Source organism: Monodelphis domestica, chromosome 1 (genome assembly GCF_027887165.1).
Source record: "Monodelphis domestica isolate mMonDom1 chromosome 1, mMonDom1.pri, whole genome shotgun sequence".
Taxonomy (NCBI): domain Eukaryota; kingdom Metazoa; phylum Chordata; class Mammalia; order Didelphimorphia; family Didelphidae; genus Monodelphis; species Monodelphis domestica.
In genome coordinates, this window is record NC_077227.1 from 150,205,193 (window position 1) to 150,224,111 (window position 18,919).

Below are 18,919 nucleotides of genomic sequence, written 5' to 3' on the forward strand. Positions count from 1 at the left end.
TAAGACATCCTATGACAAAAACAATCTGACAAATAGATCAAGGAAAGACAAAATAAGAATATTTGTGCTCCCAGAAAGTTATGATTTAAAAAAAAAAAGAGTTTAGATACTATACTCCAAGAAATGATCAAGCAAAACTACCCAGAAATTCTAGAATCAGATAGTAAAATAGAAATTAAAAGAATCCACCAAACACCACCTCAAAAACAGCCAAAGATGAAAATGCACAAGAACATCATTGCTAAGCTCTTTAACTCCCAGGTTAAGGAGAAAATATTACAAGCAACAACAAAAACAAAAGCAAAAACAGTTTAAATATTGTGGCATTATAGTCAGAATATCACAAGATTTAGCAGCTGCTACATTAAAAGAATGTAGGACATGAAATATGACATTTCATAGAACAAAAGAACTGGGATTACAACTAAGAATAATATATCTAACAAAGATAAGCATAATTATAAAAGGTAAAAAATAGACTTCTTGGGTGCATCTAGGTGGCTAAGTGGATTGAGAACCAGGCCCAGAGATGGGAAGTCCTGAGTTCAAATCTGACCTCAGGTACTTCCTGGCTATGTGATCCTGGGCAAGTCATTTAATGCCCATTGCCTAGCCTTTACTACTCTTCTATCTTGGAAAAAAATACATAGGATAGAACATAATGGTTTAAAAAAATAACTTAGGGGGGCAGCTGGGTAACCCAGTGGATTGAGAGCCAGGCCTAGAGACAGGAGGTCCTAGGTTCAAATCTGGCCTCAGACACTTCCCAGCTGTGTGACCCTGGGCAAGTCACTTAATCCCCATTGCCTAGCCCTTACCACTCTTCTGCCTTAGAACCAATATTCTAAGACAGAAGGTAATGGTTTGAAAAATATAACTTAAGTCTGACATAAGGAAAAACTACCTAATCATTAACATTCTTCTCCCTTTCCCTCTCTTTTTCCCTCTCCATTTCCTCTTCCTCCCTCTTCCCATCCTTTAAAAAAATCTTTTAGATGCTTCAGTAACATTTTAAAATCCATTTTTATTTCAATCATAGAAATGATAAAGTTTGGTATATAATTACAATATGCAGACAGTAAACAATCCTCCAAATTTGTTATGCCTTTGATTATGTCTCAGCAGTCCCATGTTAATGCCCTACACTCTTTTTATTTATTTACTTTTAAAAATTTATTTAATTATCATGAATCTCATTTTCCAGTGAGGCAGGTAGGTAGCTGGATCTGAAGTCAGGAAGATGTAAGTTCAAATCTACCCTCTGATACTTACTAGCTGTATGACCCCAGACAAGTCACTTAACCTCTATTTGCCTTAATCCAGAAGAGAAGGAAATGGCAAGCCACTTCAATTTTTTTTTTTGTCAAGAAAACCCCATGGACAGTAGTCCATGGGATGATGAAGAGTTGGAAAAGACTGAACAACAACTCACTTTCTAACAATTGTCCTCTATGCCCAAGAAGAAATCTCTTTGCATCAAATAATTAGAGTTAACCAAATGAAATCGACACAGTCATGTGTAATCATATAATACATCATCCCATACTTACAGCTGACCACCTTTTTGCTGAGAAGATACATGCATCACTATTTCTCATTCTTTCTATTTACTCGTCACATTTTAGAATGAGACACACAAATTCCCACTCAAATGGGAAATCAGTTCTAGAACAGTCCCTTTGTATATACACCATCTCAAAACCCTGAAAAACAAGCACACACGCATCTAAATTTGCTTATGTGACTTTGGTGGAAATATACATATATATGCATATATACATATGGAAGCTGAAGCTTTAGAGGCTGCAAGCTTGAAGTTGGCAGATTAAATGTTATCTTAGATAATCACATACAAATTGTCACTAATGTTAATGTATGTCAGTAACAATTGTGTGCAACACACCAGAGGTTAATTTTATTGCTCATATGCAGATGTTTCTGATACTAAATCTCTGCTATAACACCCTAGGAAACAGAATGTTTTATATGTGCTGTATTGAATTTATGGCCAATGTGTTACAAATATTGTAGTTCTTCTAACCTTTTTCTTGTGAATTTTAGTATGGGGCCAAAATAGCAAAACTATACACATTTTCTTGGGTCAAACATTCTTAGTTCTAGAAGGAGACAATAAAATCTATTGGATGTTATTGAAAGAAGGAGATTTTTTCTCCTTTTCTCCATTCCTGGTTTCCCCCTCCTTCAGTTATCAAATTTGTTAATCCTTAAATCCTTCTACAGGAACTAATGATCCATTGTCTAAAAGACATCATACTTATTCACTAAATTCTAAATTCAGTCAGGATTTTTTTTTAAACTAAATAATGAGTCGGCAAAATGAGCTGAAAAGCACTCACCATCTGTGACTTTCTTAATAATATATTAGATTATTGCCTACTTTAAAAAAAGACCTTTCCTATTGTCATTTATTGCTTCCTCTAAAATAGGATGTTAAGGGAACAGGGAAGTAGTTGGTACCAGAGAAAAGTAACTGAGACATGGCAAGACTGGAGCCCCTGGTAAAAAGGATGTTAATGTTTAAAGAGTGGGTCCAGGCAGACATAGGCAAAGCATCTGAAGTACCAAGCCAAGGTGCTAATTAAAGGAGTAAGAATGGGGGAGTTTGTGGGGAGGGAAGGGGACATAAAGGTCTCTGCAGTACTGGCCCCAACTAATTGGCCTAAAAAGCAAAGCTATAACTAGTATTTTTAGAGCTTGGGGCACTCGTGATAGAGGGCAGGAAGACTTGGGATTAGAGGAGACATCAAATGGCACAGAGTTATGGAGGAGACAGAGATTTGAGGAAACTAGTTCTTAAGAGCATGATCCCAAAGGCACCATGATTTGGTTGCTGAGGAAATTGTTCCCTCCACAGTAGTAGTAGAAAGGAGTCTCTTTGAGGAGTTATTCACCTGAGAGTGAGAGAAGGAAGTGACCATTTGTGAGTTTTCTATTTTGATTTATTTTTTCTTACCAAATTATAAAGGGCATAGAGAGCTGGATTTAAAGCCAGGAAGGCCTGGGGTCAAGTCTCTCCTAAGACATATCCTGGCTAAATGACTGAACAAGTTACTTAGACTCTCATCTCATTAGACATTTCTAATTATAACAGCAACAATAGTAAAATGGCATTGACTCACACTGTTTAGAGGAATTTCTTAGTCCAGAAGTTCTCTAAACTAATGAAATCTCAGGTCTATTCCCTATCTCTATCCTATTCTTGATAACCAGGTGCTAAAACTCTGTTGTTCCTACTAGCTGAAGATGTACAAGAGCTGTTGGGATAGTCTAACTGTTAGGACCTTGGACAAAGCCCCAGTTAATCCTTCTATTACATTAATATAATTAATAATATTAATGACTGGCTAAGGAGGTTGTTGTGAGGTTAACAGTTTTATGATGGACCTTAGTTAGAATCTTTAAAAAAAATACTACAATGAAATTATGCTGATTAGGCCAACATTATTTAGTGCATAAGGAAACTAGGTGGTTAGGTAGATAGAGCACTGGGCTTGGAGTCAGGAAGACCTGAGTTCATATCCAACCTCAGACACTCACTAGTTGTGTAAGTCTATTGGGAAAGGAATGTCAAACCAGTCCTATATCTTTGCCAAGAAAACCTCATACAGTGTCACAAAGAGTTGGATATTACAAAACAACTGAACAGCAATAGTCCTTATAAAGTAAAGAAGTATTATAGAGGCAAACTACCAAACTGGAAAAGAGGTTAGTGTGCCAGATTTCAATTTGGGAAAATCTGGGTTCAAATCCTTACCATCTGTGACTCTAAGGAATTCAATTTAAGTTCTTTAAACCTCATTTTTCTCACCCATAAAATTAAATGGTTAGACTAAATGGCCTCTCAAGGCCCTTTCAAAACATAATTCTATTAATTGAGAATAATTTATACAATAAGCATAAAATATTGACTCAAACTTATTTTCCTATTTTTCATCTTTCTTTACAGTGAAAATAAAGGTTTCAGGAAGACATGAATTATAACAAACGTTAATTGTGTATAAAATGGCAGTCACTTATCTTTTGAGAAGTCACAATAACTTTGGGCATCATAAATGCCTCACTGAAGCATAAGTTTTCACTGAAAGTAACACAAAATCAGTTTGTTGGCACATGATAGGTTCCCCCAATTACTGTGAAAGACTCCTATGCATCAAAAGGAAAAATTTAAATTTGTCTAATCCCAGAAATGTTTTCCACTTTCCTTCAGGAAAGAAAAAAATCATCATCAAGAGATTTCATCTATCACCAATGCATATTGCATTAGCCTAACGCATCTGGAACCTCAACAAAAAGTGGGTGACATGTTTGGGAAGGCCATTGATAAGGAGAGTGCTAGTGAAGGTTTCTGTGCTATTGATTTCTAAGGGGTTGGTTGAAAGAACTGGGAGAAAAGGGGTTTATAGCCTTAAAAAGGAAAGATATAATGGGAATATGAAAGCTAACTTCAAGAAGAATCTTCAGTTAGTAGAAGGATTCAACTTGTTCACTTGATCTCAGAAGGCACCACTAGGAACAATGAGTAGAAGCTAAAGAGACACTTTCAGGTTTGATAGGAGCTTAGTAAGTGGAATGGGAAGGGGAGTTTTTTCGGGGGGGCAAAGATATGGAGTTCTGTTTTGTGCATATTGGGTTTAGGATGCCCAAGGAACATCCAGTTCAAGACCAGTAAGTTGTTAATAATATGAGACCTTTAGAGGTCAAGAGAATATTTAGGGCTAGATACGTAAGCTTCATTTGTATAGGAATGATAGCTAAATCCATGGGAATTGATGGAAGCCGATGGGATCACTAAGTAAGACAGTATAAAACAGAATTTCTCAAAATCTCAAAAACCTACAGATTCCTGAGACTCAGGGAGTCTATAAGTTCAATTTTTTTCCTAAATAATATAAAGATGTTTTAATTGCAAATATGGAAAATATTGATATATACATATGTAAATATATATAACCCATATAAGCAAAATCTCTTTAGAAGTTCTTCAAAAAAAATTTTTTTTGGTAGTGACAAGGGGTCCTTAGACTGAAAAGTCTGATAACTGCTGGTATAAAAACTAAAAAGAATAAAACTCAGGATGCAGCCTTAGGGTACACTCATTGTTAGTGGGGTTCAAGACACAAAAAAAGGCTAAGAATTCCTGTGGAATAGTCAATACATAGAGGAGATTTCAGGGTAGCCAAGTGCTATATTGGAAAGTGTACCAGGTCTGAAATCAGAAGGACTTGAGTTCAGATCCAGTCTCAGACACTTTTTATCTCTGTGACCCTGGGCAAGTTGCTTAACACTGCTGACTTCAGTTTCCTCATCTGTCAAATGAACTTCAGAAAATAATGGCAAACCACTCCATTATCTTTGCCAAGAAAACCCCAAATGGGATCAAGAAGAATCGGATACAACTGAATAATAACAGCATGAGAGATTTTGGAGAGAAGTCAGATGGAAAGATCTCATGGTTGTTAGGATGCAGTAGCAAAGCAGATAATACTAGATCTTTTAAAATGTCATTTCCACTGAAAAATCACATCTTGCACCTAACTTTAACTCATTTGACAATACCAAGGACTTTGGCACTGAGAACCCTCTTTTCTAATTCTTCAGTAGCTAAGAGAATCTACAGAGTCAGTTTGCCAGCTCTCATTTCCATTGGGGTTGCTCCTCAAGATGATGACCTCAGGGGCTAGGAAAGAAGCAGAGTCAGAGGTATGGGGGACCTTGATATTCCCATGGCTCTTAGGTTCAGGGACATGAGCTATCTCCACTGGAGTCTGAGAAGAGTCAATAGGTTGAAGAAGCGGCAATGGTTTGACTCACCTGGCATATACTACCTCCTATTTCTCCTTAATGGTGCCTTTCTGCTTCACCTGGACCTTTCCAACAGTAACAAGTGATAAACTACCCCATGTCTTTGGAGTTTGTGATAGCATTCAATATGGCGATGCAAACCAGCTCACCACTTCCACAGATTTCAGCATGTACCATTTAGTTATGCTGCCAGTTAAAATGAGCTTTTGAAAGATATTGGAGAGCAAAACCAGTTATCATGAAAATTATTAAGCCAACTCTGCTGACTGTTATCTTGAACTAGAACCTCTAAGGCTAAGAAAGAGATTTCATGCAACCCCTTCCTAATCTCTCTCCTCATACCCTACTATCCCCCCCCCAAATCCACTTCCTTTAGGGATTATTTTCTCTCTCAACATATTTTAAGGATGTTTTTTTTTTTTTCTGAATTGCTTTAGTGTCTTCTGACAAAAGGCCCCCTATTTACTTGTCATCAGGAATAATTCATGAATAGCACAAGGTATATGATAAAGGAATACTTTATAGCAGGATAGTTTGGAATGAGTATTGGATCAGGAGTCGGAATACCTGGATCCTAATCCTGGTTCAATCTGTGAAACTCTGGTTCAGTCACTTTATTTCTCTACATCTACTTCTTCATGTTTAAAGAAAAAGGTATTAGCTGAGGTGGTCTATAAAGGTACTTTGATTTCTCACTTTATGATTCTAAGTGCTCATATTATCAAGATGGTGTGGATCACTATGTACTCAGAGTAGGCAGTCCCCTACATGGTGTGATTTGAGGGGCCCCAAAAGGTTCAGCTTATAATTATCTCCAAACCCCTCTGAGATTTCCCAGTACAATACATTACTACCTCTTGTCACATCTTTGAAGAGAGACATTGGAGGCCCCCTGATAAAAAATAGCTTGTATGTTACCTAGGAGGGATATACTTATAGAAGCTTTGCCTCATTAGCACAAATTCATTTGTACTGATAATAATAATCATTTACATGGCTTTTTAAAGTTTGCAGAGTGGTTTGCAAAATATTATCTCTGCTTCAAAAACTGTGAAAAGAGACAGTTATGAAGGGAACCTTTTGAGGAAGGAAGAAGAGTCAGGATAAAGTTAGAATATGGGGGACTAAAAGGACACAGCTATGAAGGGAAAGTTTTAATGGAAGATAGAGTCTTAGAATTTGGGGGAGGCACTGGAAAGTAGTACAGTGATGGGAAAATGGTGGAAGAGAAGAAGGAGAAGAAAGATAAAAAAAATAAACAGCTAACATTTACATAAAAGTTTGCAAAGTTGTTTATAGACATGATCACATTTGAGTCTCACAACAACCTGGTAAAAAAAGGTTATCTCCATTTTGCAGATTTAGAAACAGAGCCTGAGAAAGCTTACTTGTCTTATCCCAGGGTTACAAAGCTAATGGGCATATAAAGTAGGAGTTGAACTCAGGTCTTCCTGACCCCAAGTCCAGCACCATACTCCAAAAGCCATGGACATGCAGGTGAGTTAGGAACAGAAGCCCAGCCAGACATGAAAAGTGATATAAAGAAGCACTGAAAACAAACTTTGCCCTCAGTGGGATTTTCCTTCCAGTCATAGGCTCCCAAAGTCAAGGAGCATGAAATTCGCAGTTAATGAGTATCCCAGATTCATACAATGAAATGGACAGAAACTTGCTGGCTATTATATTATATGGTCAAACCCAATGTGCTTCAGGGCTTTCACATACTACTAGCCAGTCCTTTCTGTGACTCCCCAATGCCCTGGAAGATTCATTGCTTTAAAATACTCAGTCTCTTGTGAGTCTCAAAACAGCTGAAAAGTTGGGTTTGGAAACCTCAAAACATCCTTCTGTCCCTCCTATTACCTAAAAGGGTCCATTGCTCCATTTACAAAGGCATTTCTTCAGCAGATTTACAAGGTAACATCTGTTCAGAAACAGATGTTTATGCCAGAACCCTATTCTGCTCATTAATGCTTTTCCGGTTAACATCTAACTATCTCACTCATTAGTTCTTAATAATACTTTTTGTATCCAAACCATGCCAAACACCCTCTCTTTAGAACTCTTTATTATTGTTGCTTCTGCTGCTGTTGAATTACGCTGCTGAATAAAGGAAAAGTAAAAATAAGCCCCTCTAAGAAAGCTGCTATGTGTCAGAGCTCTATCTTTGTGAACTGAACAAGCTGAAATCAATTAAAAGTGTGTGTTCAGAGAACGCATCTCAGCTGTCTAATTGTACCACCTCTGCTTTAGGGCCAAATTTTGACTCCCTGCCAAATTGCCATCAAAATGGGCGCCTATTAGCATTGCTACATTGCCATTTTGGAGGGTGCAATTCAAGGGCTTGTGTTAATCTTGGAAGCCCAGTGCACTCTGGGGCCCAGCTCACAAAGAAGCCCCCATCCTTCCACCCATCAGCTGAGGTGCTACCAGGGAAAGTTCCTCAGCCCCAGTGCTGAAGCAGCATATCAACAGCTGAACATTCTGAGACAAGGGTCCTTGACTTGTAAATGCTACCCTACCCTTTCTCATTCCTGACCACTCCACATTGTTCATTGGAAAGGTCAATGAACAAAAAGGGAATATGTTCACCCAGAAGCCATATAGTGTCCGGAAAATCAATTTGGGAATAAAGTCAATTTTGGCGCATCCTAGTTTATTTTAGGTTGCATTAAAATTGTCTTTTAAACTGATGATGTAATAGCCTATGTTTGTGCATTAACCAGCTAATAGTTCAACATGATTTTAAAATAGACAATGGTTGAATATTTAAATGAACTAAAATACAAATAAATAAAACTAAATCATTCTGCCCATTAGGAAGGAAAGAAAGAAAGAAAGAAAGAAAGAAAGAAAGAAAGAAAGAAAGAAAGAAAGAAAGAAAGAAAGAAAGAAAGAAAGAAAGAAAGAAAGAAAGAAAGAAAGAAAGAAAGAAAGAAAGAAAAGATGTCTTTCCAAAGAATTCAGGGGAATACCAATGTATTGTTTTAAATCTAAAGAATACTGTTTAATAAATCTTCAATAGAAGTTGCCATAGGAATAATAAATGTACAGTCACCTATATTGTTTAACTTTATACAACCTTTTCTATAGGGATCCAGCAATAGTAGATCCCAGTGATGTTAAGCCAACACCAAATTCTTATTTAACTCGAGTTGTTGCCATTTCTACAAATAAAGGGAAGATGTTTGTTCTGCTGTACTCAAACAAATTTTCTATGCTTCAATTCTACTTAAGGCCAATGTCCAGTGATTTCAAGCACTATACTGTGGTGTCATTTTACTCTCTGCTCTGTTCTTTTCACTGCTTTTCAGCTAAATAATGAAACTTAGGTGGTTCAATTCATCCAATATACATAATATACTTTCCTTCAGAATCTCAGCCACAAAGAATATGTCTCATAATGTCACAAAATAATGAATACAAAAAAAATGCATTCTGCCACCAAAAGAATTTTTTTTTCAAATGAAGGAAAAAGAATATTAAGTGTATCTTCCATGAGACTATTCTGTCTTCTTTCTCCATTTACTAAAAGAAGACAATCTAATAGGCTTATATTTTGTCCAATGGAATAAAAACCCAATTGATGAGCAATTTAAATGTTTGAAGTTGCCTAGGGTCATGCTCAGTGTTTCTTAGTAAAGAATAGTGATCACAAACCACAGGCAAAACCCTCCTCCCTAGTCAACCCAAAACATCTGAGGTTTTCAGTCAATATGCTTGGAGTATTCCAGCTGATACCAAAATATTTTAAAGTTCACCAATGCCAGGTTAAGAACTATTTTAGAAGAATTCAGAGACTATAACAATTCAGTAAGGATTTTGTCACTTCAGGTCACCTGTACACAGTGACCTGAAGCATTTTAGGGGAATTTTAATCTGAACTCCACTGTAATTAGATCTTTTCTTTTCTTTCTTTCTTTTTTTTGTTTAAAAGAATGCTCTCTTTTTAAAAGACACTCCTTTTAGAAAACCCACTCTTTCTGATAAGGGACAGCTTTAAAAATGCACATGTGAAAATGTCTTTTAAAGGAAAGGTAACTGGCTAGGTGTGGTGACTTATACCTGTAATCTAGGCTACTGAGAGAGGCTGAGGCTGGTGGCTAACTTGAGCTTCAGAATTCTGTGTGGCAAGGGGGAGAGAGCATTTGGGGGGGGTGGATGGAGGAAGAGAAAGGAAGGGAAGAAAAGAAGTAAAGAAGGAAGGACTATAATTGTTTCTTGGCAGACTAAATAGACTTGCCCTTTCCTTAGTATCAAATCAATGTCTGCTAAAGAAATAATTTGTATAGTAAATGAATAACAGAATTATTCACTGTAGAGAATTACTTGCAAACAAAACACTAAAGCATGGGTACTCCAGACCATCCATTAAAAATATTTTATGGATGCATACAAAGGACTGGGAATAAGATAAACAACAACAAAACTTTTTTAAAGAATTGAACAATACCAAATGCTTTTCATCTGAACAACTCTATTCATTGATTTTTTTTCTGGGGAAAATATATGGTGGATTGTCAGGTACTCATCGAATGAAGAGTGTGAACAAGAGGAAGGCACTTGACCAATGTCAGGCGAAGGTGCAGATTTCTGAGCAAGGCGAACTGCTTCTGGAAGCTGCCCTCCTCTCTTTTGAGCCATGGGCCCTTTTGTAGGACCGTTAGGCAGTAACTTTCTAATTTACAGTCCCCTAGTGGCAGGAAAGAATGAATACAGCTCCCAATCTGCCCTACCTTTCACACTGAGATTATCTGGTTCATTGAGTTCTTGAGATGTGCAGAAATGGTTTCTTAATTGTTACTTTGTGAAGCTTATTTTACAGTCAGGCAGAGGCTTTGAATCATGAATCAGATGCCAAGGTAGTGTAAGCTAGAGACGGAAATCCTCCAGGCTTATAAAGAAATGGTGAAATTTGGAGAGGAAGATAGAGAGTTAACCTCTCTGTGAATTCTGGGTACTTACAGGATGATAGAACCAGAGCTTTAGAGCTGGAAAGAACCTCCCAAGTCATCTACTTCAACCCTCTAATTTTACAGATGTGAAAACTGAGGCCCAGAGGAGTTAAATGATTTGCCCAAGGTCACACAGGTGCAAAGTTACAGGATTAATTGCACACTGAGGAGGTAGAGGGAAGAAAAGGGTTGATTATATACTTGGTAATAGTATTACTGGCAGAAGTGAGAAGGGGAAAGGATCCCTTAAGTCCATGGGCTCTTATTCATTTGATTATAATCTTATCTGATCTTGGAGACCAGCATTGGGTCTAGTTAGTTAAAGATATCTTCTTTTGACCAAGGTATTGTGATACAATGGAAAGAGTGATGGATTTAGAATGAGAAGACTCCAATTCAAATCCTGCTTCTGCCACTCTGGATCCATCTGACAATCATTTAACTTTTCTGGCCTCAAACTTCCCATTGGTAAAATATGGATGTTGGGCCAGCTAACTCATTATTTCCAAACTTCTGATCCTATTTACATTTTCCCAATGCATTGAGTTTACAGAGATGTCTACAGGTTAACTGAAAGTCATAGCGACATAGTGGATAGAGAACCAGCCTTCGAGTCAAGACCTGAGTTCAAATTCTGATGGCCACATATTGACTCTGAGACCCTGGGCAAGTCACTTGACTGTTTAAGGTCCAGATCTCTAAGACCCAAAGACTTTATGAGGGAGACAGTGCAAATATTTTTAAACTGACTTAACAAATAAGAAATTACAGCTGAGAGAGGTGAGGCAATGTTCCCAGAAGGCATAGTAAGCCTGTATCAAAGCCAGGACTAGTTCTTTAGCTCCCCCCTCCTCCAAATGTCCCACTGAGCTTATATCTAGTTTGTTGAGTTGTTGAAATGCACACAAGTGGGCTGTTGATGGTTTCTTCAACAGGCTTATTTTACACCCAAGGCTTTGAATCATGGATCAGAGGCCAGGAGAAGCTGACATGTTCATTTAGGAGCAGCAAGTCATGTTTCAGGAGGAAGAAAGTTGCTAGATCTCACTGACAGATGCAGCACAAGACAAGCAAACAAAGGCAGCCCTGGAAGCAGTTTTAGCCATGCACTCCTGAATGCACAAATAGAATGGAATAGAAACACACACACACACACACACACACACACACACACACACACACACACACACACAGGAACTAGGGTCAGCAAAAAGAGCCATCTAAGGGGCTTGACAAGGCAGTCCTGAGATCCATTACAGATCGGTCCTGTACCCTCCCAAAAGGACATCTGGATAAATAGTCACTGGGGAGACATGGCTATCAGACTTACCTGAGCAGTTTGGTCCTAGGTTGCTTTAAATTTACAGTGGTCATGCTGGTTTCAGTGTTTCCTTGCTGATGGGGCAGCAATTCTAAGGACCAAAGCCTTAACCAGAGCATTTTTAACTTACATGTCTTTTCAGCAAACCCTTTCAAGGATATAAAAATTAACGCCACTAACTGTATAAACCACCCTGTATAAGCAGTTCTTCCCATTCTTTTTGATTTTCCTTTCTTGATCCCTTCCTAAATGGATTTCACACTTGGAAGGTTGCTGGGCTAACAACCCTGGGGACCAAACCTATCCATTAATGCACAGCATTTTGCTTTGCACACGATCTCCATACAAAGGTGGATGGAAAACAAAACATGGGAATGGCTAGCAAGGTGGTTAAAGCACAGGGCTAGCCTAATTCTGGATCACTAACAATATCAGCCCTTTAAATAAGCACTTTTAAGCCATTCCAGGAACTTGTTTGTAAGCCAAAGGTTTACTTGAAACAACATTTTTCTGACTTAACACAACTCATTAACTCACAGATTTAGATATGCAGTCTTCTCTGGATTTTTTTATTTGCCTCCCGTTAGCTACTGGAAAAGAAAGGCACAGATATTCCAAAACCCCTTATAAATCCTTTAATAATAATTTTCATGCTCTGAAGGTCACCACGCTAACAACCTAGGAACCAAAGCTATCCATGATCCCACAGAATCCTCAATGATCTAAAACAATGGAACAATTTTTAAAAAGTTAACTAGATGTGACTTTGGAATTCATCCAGTCATTTGACAAACACTACAAAGATTAAGATAGAGTGTTGGATTTGGAGTCTGGAAGACTTGAGCTCAATTTTGCCTCATATACTTACCAGCTCTGTTATCCTACGCAAGTAGCTAAATCTCTCTCATACTCAGTTTCCCAACTATTAAATGAGAATAATAATAGCACCTACCTCACATGGCTGTTTGTGAAAATAGAATGAGATAAAATGGAAGGCACTGTGCAAATCTTAAAGTGCTATATGAATGCCAGGTAATATTGTTGTTGTTGCTACAGTTCCTTTATCCAGCTCCACCTCTCAAAGCCCATCCTCAACTCCTTTCCACCACCAATTCCTCACTAAGAGAAATGCAAATCAAAACAACTCAGATATCTTCTCACACCTACAATAATTGGCAAAAAACAATGAATGGGCAAAATGACAAGTATTGGAGGGGATGTGGAAAAATGGAGATACTAATATGCTGTTGATGAACTTTGAACTGATCCAGTCATTTTGGAAAGCAATCTGAAATTATGTCCAAAGAGTTATAAAATATATATACCTTTGAACTAGCAATACCACTAATAGGCTTATTTCCTAAGGAGATCAGGGGAAAAAGAAAAGAACTTAAATGTCCTAAAAAAAATTTAGCAGCTCATTTTGGCAAAGAACTGGAAATTGAGGGGATGCCCATCTATTCTTGGATCAAACGATTCTCCCTTAGACCCATATATGATATCAAATTCTATAATTTAACTTTTCCTAGAATTATAAGAGGAGTAAACAGGAAGTGGGAATATGAACAAAGCTAGTACTTGAGTACTTAAGGTCTCCTATCTTCAGAACTTGAAAGCAAGATTTTCCTTTCCCAGTAAACATGCAAATATTTGAGACAGGACTGAATTGACCTGAATTGAAAGTCAATTCCTACATCTTAAATACAGCTTTTACATATAGAAATTAAGCCTAAAAGGTTAGTATTACTCCACTTCTCCAAATCTGGGATTCTAAAGGGCTTTCTCTCACCTATTAAAAAAACACCAATAATATAATATTGGTACCAGTCACATACCATAGTCAGAAAACTGAATGGTGAAATATACATTATCAACAAGGTAATTCTATGGTACCAGGAAAAAACAAAACAAAAGCAAAACAAAACTTCAAACTTCAAACAAGAAATATCAAGCAAGCTGAGACAATGATTCTTTACCTGCTTTGTATAAAAATGAACTCCCCTCTTGATGATTGTTATTGGAATGCTGAAACTTTAAAAAATAATAAGTACCACTTAGAAACAATTGTTATTTTAATTTCGAATTAAGATCATAAGTCTTTTGTTTAAAATGCAATTGTGTGTTCACTTGAACACTTCCAAAGGTGTAGGGCTATAATTCCCTTGCAGGCAATGTCTGTTTCAGAGAAATTTTTCATTTGCAAATTAGATTTGCTTGTAGCAGAAAATGAGAAGTCATCACCAGACAGACTGAAAAAATGGGGCCACTCTTTACCTACCAGACACAATTAGCTATAACATCTGTACTTGCAAAAAAAAAAATTAAAGTCTTCACTTTCAGCTATATTGTGTTGTACTCAGGAGTCAAGTAAGTATTGTTAACTCCAATGGCAGTATCTGTGTAATTTTTTTAAGTGGCAACTAAAATTAAGGAAATAATAACCCCAGCCTGTGATGCAGAAATCCATGAGAAATGTCTTTTCATGGGAGATGAGATTTTTATGTTTCTGGTCTAATTTTAGGAAGTACTTAGTATCTTTAATTATATTTATGTTCAGGAGCAGTGCTAAACCATGCGTTAACATCTAACATTAGCCAGAGGGGCTGGAGAGCCCTCAAAATAAACAAATATACAGTCTTCCTTCATTTCCAGGAACCTCATTTCAAGGGGGTATTTCCCTTTTCAGTATAGGTACAGTCAGCATACTAAGAGGAAGACTGACAGAGTGGATAGGGAGTTGGCTTAGGAGTCATGATATACTGGGTTCTAGTCCCATCTCTGACATACTCTCAGTTTGGGATTCTATACAAATCACTTTGCTTTTCTACACCACTAAGAAACACTTTAAGACTACAAGTAACAATCTGATTAGTAGAAGGAATTTTCTCATCAAGGAACTCATTAAATGTGAAAATCACAGGTCTGGCCAAAATTAAAAATGGTCAACCTCCCCTTGGTTCCTATCCCAAATTAATCTCCTTGTCAAAAGACAAGTTGTCTCCACTATGATCTTGTATATATCTGGTTGGTTTCTGGTTTTCCACTTCCATTCTGGCTCCTCTGTAGTCTTTTCCATTTGTTTGGAGCTGTCTCTTATTTCATTCAATCTGGCTCATTTATTGGCTTAGGCATCTGCCTGCTTCCTTAGATTTGGGGGTTTTGGCTCTGCATCCCATTACTGTATTACTATTTGCCAACATGGTAATACTTCAGCATTAGCTGATAGCCATTAACCCCTCAATCATTTTTCCATTTGAAGGTAGACCTTTAATACTCGTAGAGTTGAGGATTTAATTTATAGATCATCAAAAAAGTTCAGTCACAAGAGCAAAGGTAGGTTCAAATCTAGAAGACCTTTTTTGGCATCCTCTTTCATGTGGGACATTAACTAGCCTCTCAGGATTGTGCTGGAAAAGCCACAAAAAATATGCATTTTGCTATACTTGATGCAGTAGGGTATAATGTACAAAAGGCTTGATTTGTGGCAGGAAAAACTAGGTTCAAGTCCCACTAGTGATAGAACAAGCTTTAACCTCTTACTGTCTCAGGTAACATTCTAAGACTAGAATTTGGAGTCCATTATTTCAGGGAATCTCCATACCTCAGTTTTTTAACTATAGGAGTGCGCAAAAAAAAAAAATTCAAAATCAGAAATAAACTTTTCATCAAGATGAAATATATTTCTAGTTCAGCAAGATGAGTATTCCTAGTTGTGATTTTATAGGAATCACCTTTTAAATAATTTGCCTTTGAGAAATGAATTTAATGAGCAGGACCCCCTCCCCCCAATACTTATCAAAGCAGAAAACAAAATTTTGGCCATTATATCCTTAGAAACTCTGATTTGAAGGTCTTACTCCAAAAATATGTTCCAAATCATACCTTCGCCTTAATATGGATAACTCTAGGCGAGGTAGCTTTATGTTCTTTTTATCAGTGACTTCCATTAGACAAGAAAATATGCATAAAGTTTATCTGTGACAACTTCATGGGTATGTGGCATATTAGAGAATAAAGGTAACATCCGCAGTGAGCATAGATACACCCTTCTCCACCTCAGTGCAGAACTTTTGGCCGTCCATTCTGAAAATGATCTTCAATATAAATTTTTCTTGTTATTTAGATGCTTTTGGTATTCTTTAAAAGTCATTCCCATCAACTAACATTTATTGAGAAGTGCTTAGCATTCCTTGTAGAGTATCCATACAGCATTGGGAAGTCTTATTCCCTTAATATTTTCCCCAGGAGCAAAGTTCTCAATATAATTTTTTTTTCATTCTAAAACCCTTATCTTCTGTCTTAGTATCTATATTAAGTATAGATTCCAAGGCAGAAGAGAGGTGAAGACTAGGCAATTGGAGTCAAGTGACTTACCCAGGCTCATTTCTGAGGCTAGATTTGAACTCAGGACCTTCCATCTCTAGGCCTGCAACTCTATCTGCTGAAACACCTAGCTGCCCCTCTCAGTATTAAATTTCATTTAATTAAATAATTATGTATTAACTGCCTGCTCTAATATGTGCCAAACACTTTGCTAGTACTAGGAATAGAAATACAAGTCAAGCCAATAAACATTTATTAATTACTTATTATACACCAGGCACTGTATTTAGCACTGGGAATACAAATACAAGCAAAAATGCAGGCAGTGGGGCTGACCCTGCCCTCATGGAGCTTACATTCTAATGGGGGAAGAAAATCCACATGAGAGAGTTGAAAAATCAGGGGTGGGGACAGCATGGTGAAGTAATCCAGAAAATCAGGAGTAGAGCTGAGAGAGGAGTGAAGGAGTGAGCATCAGGGACCTGGGCACTGCATCAAAATGGAACTTCTTGGAGGAATTCATCAATAAGAGGGCCACAGGGGTAGATGGATCTTCCAAGGAGAGAGGCGGTAGGTTGGAGGCATCTTCCAGGGTGAGAAGGCTACTGAGGTATAGGGAGGAATATTAACCAGAGAGTCAGGAGCAGAGCCACAAGACAAATAAAGGAGTGAGCATGGCTAAAATGAAAGCATTTACATTCTACTGGAATGAATGACAGTTGTGTCATAATAATGCACATTCTTAGAACATTGTCAGTTGCGGAATATTTTCTTCACAACATTCCTAAGAAACTGATAGTATGAGCACTTCTCATTTTACAAATGAAGAGACTGAGATAAGGAGTTTAAGTAGCTTGCCTAAGGGGACTAAAAGTGTCAGTCAAGGTTCGAATTTGCTTGACTTTCAAAGACTTGAGCTTCTAAATCTAAGCCCAATGCTCTTATTAAGAGTGCTGCTTCTCATCATACCTTGTAGACTTTCATAATCATTGATCTTTGCTTATTGAATCCTATTTTTGCAAATAGGTTGCTCACCAGTAGGAATCATAGAACAGATATGCCGCTAACCCTCATTTGACTGGCTCTAAAAGGAATGGAAGTTGTAATTAATGTCTTTATGCGTTGATCCAGACTCCATAAATGAAAGGAGTCAATACATGCTTCCTTCTATAAAAACCTGTCAGCCCATGTGCTTTATAAGTTTCTACCTGAGGAAGTTCCTACCCAAACCTTGGCCAATGAAAATCCTACAAATTGGCATAGAGATGGACCAGAGATCTAATCTTCTGCCCCTTTCCCTTGCATTCCTTGAAAACATCCATCTTTTAAAATAATAAAGTGGAAGTCCTTCCTCCACCTGTGATTTCTGTCCTTGGCTGCTCTGTACCTTGGGGGCCACTGCTAGGGAGGCTCTGCCTTACTGTACTTTTAGCTCTTTCTACAGACTCCTCTCTTCAATGGCTACCATAAATCCTTGACCTCCAAAGCTCTTCTGAAAACAATCTTAAATACCAGGTTTCTCTTTGTGTGAAAGGACCCTTTTATAGTACTCTTGGTGATGAAAGAAATCTTTTTGTTGTCTTGCTATAATGTTTTTTCAGCTCTTTCTTCTGGGCACCCCAACTTCTCTAGCTATGATTTAGCAGGCCCTTTCTAATACCAATATCTCAGCAATTCTTGCTTCTTCCTCCATCCCTGGTAAGAAACATTCTTCCCTAAATAAAAGGATATCACAAAACCAGGCATCTTGCTGCTCACTGGGTTAGATGGGCTATTTTCCTAATAAGTACAAGACATTTAGACTAACAATAATAGATCCCATTCCTTTATATCAAATTTATTCTCTTCTGTGAATTTAACCAATTGTCAATATTTGTAACTTGAAGAGAAAAAACAATCATTTAAGAATTATGTCAAGTATTCAATATGTGCCTAGTACCATGCCATATATTATGTAATATTTTAAAAACTGTCTACTTAATAGTCCATTTTTCTTGATTCTTTCCAAAATCCTATGAGACAAATAGGGAACCATTATTCCAAGCAGAAGAATTAGAGAAATGGAGGGTGAGTTATTTGCCCAAACTAATATGCTGAGATAGTAATTTGGCTAGAATACAACCCAATCCAAAGCTTTCCCCCTTAAACGTGTAGATAAAAAACCCCACAAAACACCAAAAAACCCAAAGCACTGTGATTGCTAAACTGATAGATATTTTCCTTCAAATTGAAGATTTGTTGATAATGTAGTCACTTTTCCAGTTATTACTAGGAAGTTTGGAGGTCATAGAAATCAAATAATTTTGATGGATTGGATGAATTAATGGAAAACATACACATACACATATTAAGTCCTTCTTACATCCCAAGCATTGGTTTGGAAGGCTAAGTCCTGCCTTCCAGTTTATAACATATTTATTCAATCTAGGCACTTTTCCCCTCCTAAGTCACAACCCAGAAGTCCCTGGAATGTAGACAAAGGAATCTGCAAACACTA

General features: G+C 37.4%; 1 protein-coding gene and 1 long non-coding RNA gene across 5 annotated transcripts in view; both read right to left on the reverse strand.

Annotated features, from left to right (window-relative positions):
• RORA (RAR related orphan receptor A) overlaps positions 1 to 18,919 on the reverse strand; it is an 898,340-nt gene that overhangs the window by 729,317 nt on the left and 150,104 nt on the right. The gene's annotated exons all lie outside the window — the stretch shown is intronic.
• The window catches only part of LOC130457860 (uncharacterized), a 70,095-nt gene that overhangs the window by 37,235 nt on the left and 13,941 nt on the right, over positions 1 to 18,919 (reverse strand). Inside the window, exon 2 of the long non-coding RNA XR_008917110.1 lies at positions 1 to 17,027. This exon is cut by the window's left edge and continues 37,235 nt beyond it. This is a non-coding gene — a long non-coding RNA (uncharacterized LOC130457860). The remainder of the gene's footprint in view (positions 17,028 to 18,919) is intronic.